This window comes from Petaurus breviceps, unplaced genomic scaffold (genome assembly GCF_028583685.1).
Source record: "Petaurus breviceps papuanus isolate PSGF00001 unplaced genomic scaffold, PetGlider_PUasm1.0 563, whole genome shotgun sequence".
In the NCBI taxonomy this organism is placed as follows: Eukaryota; Metazoa; Chordata; class Mammalia; order Diprotodontia; family Petauridae; genus Petaurus; species Petaurus breviceps.
Genome location: NW_027186380.1, coordinates 27,431 through 39,704, shown reverse-complemented (window position 1 = coordinate 39,704; position 12,274 = coordinate 27,431). Strand labels below are relative to the sequence as shown.

Below are 12,274 nucleotides of genomic sequence, written 5' to 3'. Positions count from 1 at the left end.
TTGGAAGATTGACTCCCAGGTATTTCCTGTTGTCCACAGTTACTTTCTTTTTTTTTTTTTAATTAAGCAATCAGGGTTAAGTAACTTGCTCAAGGTTACACGGCCAGTTATTTCTGGGTGTGGTGCTGAGTGTCTGAGCCCGAGATTCGATCTCCAGGTCGTCCCAACACTGGAGCCGGTGCTCTTACTCGCTGAGCCACCTGCCCGCCCCTCACAGTTACTTTCAATAGAATTTCTCCTTCTGTCTTTTGTTGTTGGAATTTTTTGGTAATATATAGAAATGTCAGTTATTTCTGTGGGTTTATTTTATATCTTGTAACTTGGCTAAAAATGTTAGCTATTTTAAGTAGCTTTTCATTGATCTGTTATTTCTGTATTTGATTGATGTAACAGTTTGGATATATGAATTTTCTCCCAAGGACTGCTTTCACTGCATAAATGTTGCTATGGTGTCTCATTGTTTTTATGAACTTACAGGAATTGTTATTTCTTTGATTTGTTCTTTGATACATTTATTCTTCTGGATTAGTGAAATTTTTACTCAGTCTTTTCAGTTCCCTTCAGTGAATGTAAGTTTTTTTTATAATGATCTGAATGGGAAGTGCTTTATATTTCTGCTTCTCTGCATTTGATGATGAGGTTTTTATGCTGTAATCCAAGGGCAGTTTTTGTATGAATGCCATGTACTGCTGAGAAAAATAATTTATTCTGTTATCCAAAGGCCCAATGATTGAGGTTTTCTAAAATTTAATAATGCCCTTAACTTTCTTGTTTATTTTATAGTTAGGTTAAGCAAATTCTGGGAGGGGAAAGTTGAGGTGCCCCCACTAGTATCGTTTATTGTCTTATTTCCTTCTATGACTCATTTAAGTTGTACTTTCAAACTTAGATGCCATACCATTTGTTGCCTGTATGTTTCTGCTTCCAGCCCCTCAACTTTTACTCTGTGTTTATCTCTGCTTCCAATATTTTTCTGGTAAATAGCACATTGTAGGATTCTGATTTTTATTTCATTCTGCTATCCACTCCTCTTTATGGGTAAGTTCATTAAATTCATTTTTATACATATGACAAATACCTGTATATTTCCCTCCATCACATTTTCCCCTTGGTTATCCTCTCTGTCTCAGTTTTCATGTTATCCTTCTTCAACAGTGATTTATTTCTCACCAACACCTCCACCAACCCGTCCTTCCTTCTATCAGTCCCCACACCCCGTCCCTGTCCCCTTTAATTTATGTATAGGATGAGATAGATTTCTATAGCCAACTGAGCATGTACGTTATTCCTTCTTTGAGTCAATTTGGATAAGAGTAAGGATCAAGCCCCCCCCTTACCATCTCCCCCACCTTCCCCTTCGGTGTAACTGCTCTTCTCTGCCCCTTTTATGTGAGATCATTTCCCCACTACTACTTCTCTTACTGGTAGAGCACAACTTCCCTTGGGCTGACCATGCTGTTCAGAAGCCAAAACGATGTTTGCATAAACACTGTTTTATGGAGACAGCATGCAAGGAAGGCTCTCACAGGGTGGTTAGAAGAAGCGATTAAAGGAAATTTCCAAAGTCTCTCTGAAGAACTTTATAATCAGTGGTGACACATGGGAGACACTGTCAAAGGATGACCCCGCATGGCGTGCCCACCTCAGAGAATGTGCTGTGCCATGTGAGGAAAGCAGAATTGCAGTAACTCAAAAGGATGGGAAGGTGCACACTGAGAGCCATCCCCACCCCAGATGTTGACATACACTTTTTGTGCCCGAGCTCTGGTAGGGCCTTTTGGGCTTCGTTAGTCTGATCATCCCTGGTCAGACACACATTGACCCGGATATGGGGATGTCTTTTGGTCCTCTTTGAGCATAAAGAACAACACAAATGACCAGCCATGAAACTAAATATTATAATAAAGACATACATGCTATTGCAGAATGAAAGTCACCATAAAGCAAAGGCATGAGAAGTTTGGCCCTGGCCCATCACACCAGGGCAGCCTCAAGCCCTCAGAGTGACAACAGCTAATTCTGTTTTACTTGGTTGGAATGTCTCATGTCCGTCCCTTAATTTACTCCTGATGGTAATTACGGTGTCTTATGAATCCTTTCCATGTTAGGTCTAGAGAAGACTTGGTTTCAGCTTCTCAGGAAATTTCTTTCTCTTTCCTCTCTTTCCTATGATCACACAGACATTCCTGTCCCTTCCCAGAATACCCTGTGCCTGTGAGCTTCTCACAAACTCCCCACTGAATCTGAGAAGGAAGGAATTCCCATCATCTTCTCTCTTTCTCCTCCCCAGATCCTCCTCCCTCACACTTCCAATGCATCCTTTCACACACACTCCACAGGGAGGCACATCCCATAGTAAGACCCTTTAAACTTTATTCCAGCTCACCATGCCAAATGCTTTCCTGAACATTCCATTGGCCTCTTATTGACCATGGTTTCAAGTGTTGACTCTGACACTCATGAATGGTACAAGCCCTGAGTAAATCCCCTTTCTGTGCTTCAGCTTTCTCCTCTCACTTGAGGAAGGTTAGACTACAAGAATTGTGGAGTTTCCTTTCAAGTCTAAATGTTGTGACATTTGGTGATGTAGGAGTTGGTGACATTCAAGGATGTGGCAGTGGACTTCACCCCAGAGGAGTGGGGCCTCTTGGACCCTCCTCAGAAGGACTTGTACAAGGAGGTCATGCTGGAGAATGCCCGGAACCTGCTCTACGTGGGTAAGGACACTTCCTCTGTTCCCTCTAAATCTGGTATCAGAGGCAATATCTTCATTCATGAGTGTGCTGGTTTTGAGCATATATCAGTTACTTGAAAGGGAAAAGCGCTGGTCTCCTGTGTCCCAGAGACAGGGTCCTCCTGCTGCCACATTTTCCTATAAAAGCTCAGTACCTTGTGTGAAGAGAACCAGGAGGTTGCCTGATTGCCCCTGAAGCTGTCTCTTGCCAATTCTAGGTAGCTTGAAGTCCCAGATGAGATCAGTGTTGAAGAATTTCAGGTGTGGAAGTCTTCCCACATGATGTAGTGCAGTCTGTCCCTGGACCCGAATTTTGTTTGCCAAATATCTAAAAACTGCTTAGGAAGCTTTTTCCTGCACCCTTCTTCTTTGGGATGGGCCAAGTATTTAGGGAATTCTTCTTTGTGAGAAGCCTCAGTTTGTAGCTCCCAGCTAAAGGTCATAGGGCACATTTGTCCTCGTTCTTCCTCTACATTTTCCCAAAGTCCAGCCTGGATGGTGGGAATGGAAGGAAGGGAATAAGCATTTCTGTTCAACTGCTGTTCATCAGCTCTTGTGCTAAGTGCTTTCTTTACAATATGATATCATTAGGTGATGTTATTATCCCCATTTGATATTTGAGAAAACTGAAGGAAACAGAGGTTAACTGAGTTGTTCAGGAGGACACAGCTAGTAACTGTCTGAGTCTGGATTTAAACCCTGGTATTCCTGCCTTTGGCCCAGGGCTCTTACCATTGTGCTACCAGCTGCCTCTAATTTCTAGATAATGGAAATTATGCAATGTATTCCTCCTCCTATGAAAAAGGTGCACCACGTCTAATTTTTTATTCCAGTTTGGCTCCATCTCTCTCCAAAGCTCCCAAACTAAATGCTATGGAAACTTTGCTTCAGGACTTCTGGGAAGAAATATGTATTCCTTGCTTGTTAGACCCTGTCACTGACAAGAATAACAGATTGGCCCTGAATCAGAATTTGGACTGAGGTTCACTGGGTTCCCCAGCAGGAGAACCTCACTAGAAGGGGCAAAGGCTCCTTGTAGAATTCCAAGGTTTTTATAGGTGAGGGAAGAAGGAGCAGGGGAGGTGACAAGGCAAAAGCTGACTCAGCAGGGTCTGATTTTCAGGAGCTCAAGGCTGATCTGGCCTATCCTAGTTTGCCTTTAGAAGCCTTAATGGGAGAATAAGGCAGATCTGTGTTAACATGATCAAGTGACTCTCAAAATGGAGTAGCTTTACATGCACACTTTTTTCTCTAAAGACACCTAAATGACAAGTTTTCTCCATCCTCATCCTGATTCCCTATGCCCAGGGCTGCCAGTTCCCAGAAGAGATCTGATCTCTCATTTTGAGCAAAGGGAAGCGTCATGGCTGCTGGAGCAAGAAGACCTGAGGAGCTGGCATCCAGGTGAATCAGGGGAAAACAGGTTTATAAAAGCTGTGATGACAAGAGGCTTCCAGGTGTGGGGCTGGCAAGTGCTAGATTTGGGGGCAAGAAGACGTGACTTCGAAATTTGAGAAAATTTTTAGAAGTGGGATCCTAAATAAGTCACCAAACGACTGAACCTCAGTTTCCCCATCTGTAAAATGAGGGATTTGGACACCATGCCTTTCAGTGCCCTTCCAGTGATAAATCTGTGATCGCATATAAAGTCATTATTTGGAATTCTGGGGCAGGAACTCTCCTGAAAGTGCAAAAGGGGTTCGGTTTCCAATCTGGGCTCTTTCTTAGACCTTCTTCAAGTGAGTGAGAATTTATTGAGGGCCTGCTCTGTGCCAGTCCTTCTGATTAGTCCCAGGGATATAAAAACATACAAGCAACATTCCCTGATCTCCTGGAGCTCACAAACTGGGAGACAGACAACATGCCAACAACAGTGTGGAAACCTGTTTTAGACTGGAGAAAGTGGAGCTCACTGAGAGAGGGCAGGCCCTAAGACTAAGGAGGACTAGAAAGGCGTATTGTGGAAGGTGGGCTCTGGCTGGGGCTTCAGGGAAGCCAGCACAAGCATTCTAGGCATGGGGCTGGCACAGAACGTCCCCAGAGTTGGGAGGTGGAGTGTCCTGGTCACCGGACAGAAGGAGGCCTGCACCCCTGAAGTACAGCATGTTTGGGGGGAAAATAAGATGAAAGAAAATGAGAAGAGGAGGAGGAGGAGGGCAGATGGTGAAGAGGCAGGTGATTAACAGCCCCAGAGAGGATTTACATGTGATCCTTTTGCTAGGGAGGCAGTCGTGCTGTTGTTCAGTCATTTCAGTCACTTCTGCCTCTTCATGATCCCGGCTGGGGTTTTTTGGCAAGACACTGGAGAGGTTTTCCTTTAACTTTTCTGCATCATTTTGCAGATGAGGAAACTGAGGCCAAGAAACCTAAGTGACTTACTGAGGATGACACAGCAAGTAAGGGTCTGAGGCTGGATTTGAACTCAAGTCTTTCCGAGCTTTGCTCTATCCACTCTACTTCCTAGTTGCCCCAAGGGACAGTTAGGGAGGTATCAAAGGATAGCCCTGCTACAGTGGGATTATACAGACCCAATGTGGTGAGGACGCAGACAGCCTGGCTTTATGGTTTTTCCTCTCTCCATAGCAAAGGTTGCTGCCTTACTTAGAATAAAGGAAAGAGTGGGCTTTACATAAATCATGAACCTGTGCCCCTCCCCTGTTCTCTGAAGCTCCATCTTTGGCTCCTTCTTGGAGAATCATTGGCCAGATTCTTTGAGGTGACAGGTACTCTTAGTTTGGGGAAATAGGAAGTAAAAACTCCCAGGTGTCCCATAGCATTTGATGCTTCAGGAGCTAGAAAAGAAGTCTCTGTGATCTTTACTCTGGGTCTGCTCAGGTCCCAGCAGGATTTGAACCTGACAGAGGTCCCTTACTATAGGGGTTATAGTATAAGAGCTAGAAACAGAACTGGGGCCAGAACATGCATTTGCCAACTGAGAGCCTAGAATACTGGGATTGTGGTAGAGGCTGGGACCTGGTTTCAGCCCTGGGCCCAGTCAGTCACTCAACATGCATGCATTAACCAGTTTTCTAGGCACTCAACTGAGCTTTTGGAAGGGAAAAGTCAATCCCTGTTGTTTCATGCCCCAATCTGGCATGAAAACATGGAGATGCTTTGAGAAGAAGCAATAGAGTGGGAACATTGTTCTTAGCTGATTCACAGAAAAGAGGGTGTTTGGAAATGGAAAGAAATATTGTTCAGTGGGATATATGGGAACTCAAAGAATGAGGCTAGTAATGGTTTAAGAAAAGAGAGGAGAGGGGTGGCCAGGTAGCACAGAGAATAAGAGTACAGGCCCCAGATTCAGGATGACCTGGGATTGAATCCGGGCTCAGACACTTAGCACCCACCCAGAAACACCTGGCCGTGTAACCTTGAGCAAGTTACTTACCCACAGTTGCTTACAAAAAAGAGAGAGGAGAATTAGGCAAGAAAGAGTCAAAATCATAATAAGAATGATAAAAACACACACACCTCAGAGATATTGTGGGTTTGGTTCCAGAGCACTCAGCTAAATTAAGAGAGCAATAAAGCAAGTAACATGATTTTTAAATTTCTTTTCCAGTGCATATAAAGTTTCAGTTTACACTGCACTGCTGTCCATTAACTGTACAATGCTATTGTGTCCAAAATATCAAGGTACATGCCTTAATTAAAAAATACTTTATTGCTACAAAAATCTAACCATCATCTGAGCCTTCCTGGATCCATAACCTTTTTTTTTTTTTTTTGCTTTTTGGAGGGCAATTGGGATTAAGTAACTTGCCCAAGGTTACATGGCTAGTTTTTGTGTGTGTGTGGGTGTTACGTGTCTGAGTCTGGAACCGAACTCGGGTCCCCCCGACTTGAGGCCCAGCACTCTTACTCACTGTGGCACCTAGCTACCCCTCTGGATCCATAATCTTGTTGCTTGTGGAGGCTCTTGCCCAGATTGATGGCTGTTGACTGATCAGCCTTGTGGTTGCTCAAGGTTGGGAATACCAGTGGTAATTTCTTCAAATAAGGTGATGATGAAGTTTGCTATGTTGATTGATGCTTCTTTTCATTTGAACCCTTAGAGCCCATCATGGGATTATTAATTGGCCTCTTTTTTTTTTTTTTAAAGCAATCAGGGTTAAGTAACTTGCTCAAGGTTACACGACCAGTTATTATTTCTGGGTGTGGTGCTGAGTATCCAAGCCCGGATTTGATCCAGGTCATCCTGACACTGGAGCCGGTGCTCTTACTAGCTGAGCCACCTGGCCGCCCCTAAGCAATTGGGGTTAAGTAACTTGCTCAAGGTTACACGGCCAGGTGTTTCTGGGTGGGTGCTAAGTGTCTGAGCCCGGGATTCGATCTTCAGGTTTTGTCAACACTGGAGCCGGTGCTCTTACTCGCTGTGCTACCTGGCCGCCCCAATTGGCCTCTTTTCAATGCCATTGTGTGCCAGGGAATAGGAAGACAAGAAGGGAAGAAGTCAGCCTGCTATAATAAAATAAATTTTCTGAATAGCAAAAGAAAAGAAAGTTTGATGGAGAAAGGCCCTCTAGTGCCATGGACAGAGCATGCCCACTTGCAGAGTTGAAATTGTAGTCTCAGCTACTCAGAGGTTGGTCAGTCCCCTCATCCATTCTAAGCTCATGGCCTGACTTGTGAATATAATGAGAATGCTGGTCCTGTTATTGTCACTGGTGTTTCTGAGGATCCAATGTGATTGTCTCTGAAGGTCTTCGTAAATCAAGTTATCCTGCAGATGTAAACAAATGGCATCTTAAAATGACTGATTCTGTTCATTGAACTTTGATGAATTTTCTCTTAGCCTGGGAAAGTAGGATGTAGATCAGTTAGCTTACTTTTTTCCAAAGGAGGGGAAGGATTATATTATGTATATGTGTACATGTTTCTCTGTATATATATTTTATTGTTTGTTTCTGGCAGAAGGAGAGATTGCACCTAAAATGCAGGAGACTTCTGAAAAGCCAGTCGTTTTTGTGAATGAAAATCATGAGAAGACTCTCAGGAGTGATGGTGCCTGTGAGGTCACTGGGAGAGAACTCTGTGCTGTATTTCTCAGAGTCCACATGGGAGAGAAACCATATGATTGTCATCATTATGGGAAGGACCTGAGTCAACAGTCATCTCTTATTAACCATCAAAAAATTCAGACTGAAGAGAAACCACATGAGTGTGCGCAACGTGATGAAGCATTTAGTGAACGCTCATTCTTCCTTATCCATCAGAGAATTCACGACGGAGAGGAAACTTATACATGCAATCAGTGTGGAAAGGTTTTCAGACTGAAATCTAAACAAGCTGTACATCAGAGAATTCACACTGCAGAGAAACCATATGAATGTAATCAATGTGCAAAGGCTTTCAGACTGAAATCTGAACTAGCTATATATCAGAGAATGCACAAAGGAGAGAAACCTTATGAATGTAATCAATGTGCAAAGGCTTTCAGACTGAAATCTAAACAAGCTGTACACCAGAGAATTCACACTGCAGAGAAATCTTATGAATGTAATCAATGTGCAAAGGCATTCAGACTGAAATCTGAACTAGCTGTACATCAGAGAGTACACACCGGAGAGAAACCTTATGAATGTCATCAATGTGGAAAGTCTTTCAGACGGAAATGTAAACTTGTTGTACATCAGAGAATGCACACTGGAGAGAAACCTTATGAATGTAATCAATGTAGAAAGTCTTTCCAACAGAGGTCCAGTTTAACTGTACATCAGAGAATCCACACTGGAGAGAAACCTTATGAATGTAATCAGTGTGGAAAGGCATTTAGTAGAAGCTATGATCTTGTTGTACATCAGAGAATCCACACTGAAGAGAAACCATATGAATGTGATCAGTGTGCAAAGGCTTTCAGAGTGAAATCTGAACTAGCTGTACATCAGAGAATTCACACTGGAGAGAAACCTTATGGATGTAATCAATGTGCAAAGGCATTCAGAGTGAAATCTGAACTAGCTGTACATCAGAGAGTGCACACTGGAGAGAAACCTTATGAATGTCATCAATGTGGAAAGTCTTTCAGACGGATATGTAAACTTGTTGTACATCAGAGAAGTCACACTGGGGAGAAACCTTATAAATGTAATCAATGTGGAAATGCTTTCCAACAGAGGTCCAGTTTAAATGTACATCAGAGAATCCACACTGGAGAAAAACCTTATGCATGTAATCAGTGTGAAAAGACTTTTAGTAGAAGCTATGATCTTGTTGTACATCAAAGAATCCACACAGAAGACAAACCCTATGAATGTAATCAGTGTGGAAAGGCTTTCAAACAGAGAGCCTATTTAAATGTACATCAGAAAATCCACACTGAAGAGAAACCCTATGAATGTAATCAATGTGGTAAAGCATTTACACAGAGGTCCAGTCTCCTCACACATCAAAAATCCACACACACAGACACACACACACACACAAATCAACGTAAGCAGTGTGGAAAGGCTTTCAGACAGAAATCTAACCTTTTTGTACATCAGAAGTCACACTGGAGAGAAAACTTATAAATGTGATCAATGTGGTAAAGCTTTCCCGGAGAGCTGCAGTCTTGTCACACATCAGAAAATCCACACTGGGGAGAAACTTTATGAATATAAGGAACGTGGAAAGGCTTTCAGAAAGAACTTCAAACTTACTGCACATTAGAGAGTCCACACAGGAGAGAAACCTTATGAAGGTAATCATTGTGGAAAGGCTTTCAGACAGAGGGCTCATTTAACTGGACATCAGAGAATCCACACTGGAGAGAAACCTTGTAAATGAAATCAGTGGAAATGGAAAGATTTACAAACTCAAACATAAGCTTGTTGAATATCAGAGAGCCCACACTGGAGGGCTCCAGAGTTCCACACTGGATCAATGTGGAAAGGCTTTTAGAGTGAAATCTACACTTACTAAACATCAGAGAATGCACCCTGAGAAAAACCTTATGAATGTAATCAGTGTGGAAAAGGTTTTAGATGGAGCTCTGCTTTTTCTAAACATCTGAAAATCCATACTAGAGAGAAACCTTATCAATATAATCAGTATTGAAAGGCTTTCAAACAAAGGACCCATTTTACTATCCATGGAAGAACCCACACTGGACAGATACCTTAGGAATGTAATTAATACATAAATGCTTTCCCGCAGACCTTGAATCTTGCTCAACATCAGAGAATCTAAACTGGAGAGGAACCTCATGAGTATTTGGAATGTGATAAAACTTCTTAGGTCCACCAACTCCTTCCAAAGAAATGTGATGAAAGAAGTGTCCAAGGGCACATTTTCTGGTCAGTGGTTTCACTAATTCAGGCTAGTGAATATTCCATAACACAGTGGTCCTTTAGCTCTGTCAAGTGAACTAGGAGGAATCACAGAGGGGTCTCAGCACTTATGTGCCCTCAGATAAGTGGACATTGCCAACAGGTACAAATCAATTCTGATGCTTAGACATGATTGAGAATGAATATTACAGTGAGAGGCGGGCTCATCTTCACAGGGGCCTGGAGGACTTGACCCCTCCCTCAGTCTTGGACCAGGAGACTCTTCTGTTCCCAGACCAGCCCTGTGCACAGCGGTCTAGACACAGCAGGGAGCCTCTTTCCCCTCTGAGCCGGCAGACTAATCCCCCCCACCCCCAGTACCCCAGACTGACATCACTTCCTCAAGTGGGAGGGGGCTCTCACCTCTTCCAGGTGGGGGGGCTCCTGCCTCCCCAAAATAGTGGGCTTCCCAGGTTTCTGGTCCTCCTCAGTTTTCCTCGCAGAAGGCCATTGAAATGGGGAGCTTGGTCCTCCATCCATAGGACAAGAGTAGCCCCTTCTCTCCCACCCCAGCTCCAACCCTGCAGGAGAGCTTGGGTAACGATATCCTTCCTCCCTAGTCAGGGGATGTACAGGAGGCCCAGAGACTGCACATCCAAACATGATGTCTGGAAGGACATTGGAGGAGCCCAGGCACATGACTACCTCACTGGGCCATCTGGGCTCCAGAAGTGCTCAGGCCCTGCTCCCTATTTCTCCCCCACTGTGCCCCATCCTTGACCTCGCCCTCCTGTTTAGTGCTGAATTTTCAGGCTTCTCTGTCTAGAAGTCCAGACCCCACCTTGGCCTCAGCCAACTGGAATCTACAGGAGACCCCACCTGGGCCCTGCCCTGCCCATTCTTGTTAAGCCCTGTTACTTCAAGAACTGATTACATTTCCCAGAAGGCAGGTCATCACAACATAAACCAGTCTTCCCTGGAAAATCAGAAAGTAGCCCCACCCCCTCAGCCTTCTGCCAGACCTCAGGGAGGCTCCAAGGAGCTACTTCCTGTCCATGCCTGCTTGAGCATGTGCAGTTTCCCCTTAGGGCCCCCTCCCCTGGGACTGGGAGTTGGGTTAGGTGACCTCTGGGGATGGATCCTGAGGATGGTCCTGTGTCCCAGCTCCAGGTGAGCTGCAGGGTCCCAGGGAGGTTGAGTCCCAGGTTACCAGAGGAGTGAGGCCCCAGGGAGGCTGGCTGAGTCCTCTGCTGCTGGCTCTGTACTTGCACCTCCCTGATAGATGGCCCTGCAGCCCAGTCCTTAGCACAATATTTGCCTTATTGACCACTGAATATTATAGGCCTTCCAAATGCTTAGGGGCTGCTAGGTGCCACCTAAGTGCATTTACAGACGTGTGTACAAATACATTCATACCTACTCATGTAAACATGTATATCTACATTTCCTAATTGTTTTACCGTGTTTCCCCGATAATAAGACACTGGTGTTTTTTTATTTTCAGGGGAGGGCTTATTTTAATGAACATTGACATCAATTTTAATAAACAGGTAAATGTGAACCAAAAAATGTACCTTTATTCAATAAGCAAATCACTGGGGTAGAACAGGATGACTGCGCTCACTGCTGCAGCTCTGATTGAATGCAGCTTGGAGCGCACGTGCGTTTCACGGGGGGGGGGGGGGACGGTGCATACAGAGGGTACCTGTAATGTAGCGTGTAGTGCAGGGGATCACCTTCACTACAGTAGCAAACTCAATAGGGCTTATTTTAGAGGAATCTTACACAGTAAGGGGAGGGCTTATTTTCGGGATAGGTCTTATTATCGGGGAAACACGGTAGCATATTTAGGAGTCTTCCACTTAGATCTGTCAAGACTAGGTAAATTTAGAATTAAAGAAAAAGAATTTATAAAAGTTAGATAAAATAGACTCCTGGAGAAATCCAAATGAGAATAGGATGGAGTATACCTATTACTCAGCTGTTTCTGGCACCTTTACAAAACTTAACAATGTATTAAGGCATAAAAACCACAGGAATGCAGAAAAACAAGCCTATAAGATGTACCTTTTCAATCCATAAGGCAGGCAGTGTTGGGGAAGGCATCACCCAGTCTGCTGTTTTGGTACTATCTGCTATTTGTCACATTGCAAAAGTAGAGGAAATTTAAGGGCTCCCTAGAACTTGTCTTTTTGAGTTTTCGTAACACCTCACTCCCATCTCTCTTCCTGTTAGTTGTCAGGCGTCAGTGATTAGGGAGGGACTGAGAGGCAACTTTACTTGAAGA

At 43.9% G+C, this 12,274-nt stretch overlaps 1 pseudogene; it reads left to right on the top strand.

Moving 5' to 3' along the window:
• Positions 1–11,556, top strand: part of LOC138173106 (zinc finger protein 850-like) — a 784,878-nt pseudogene extending 773,322 nt beyond the window's left edge.
• Positions 11,557–12,274: the final 718 nt, after the last annotated feature.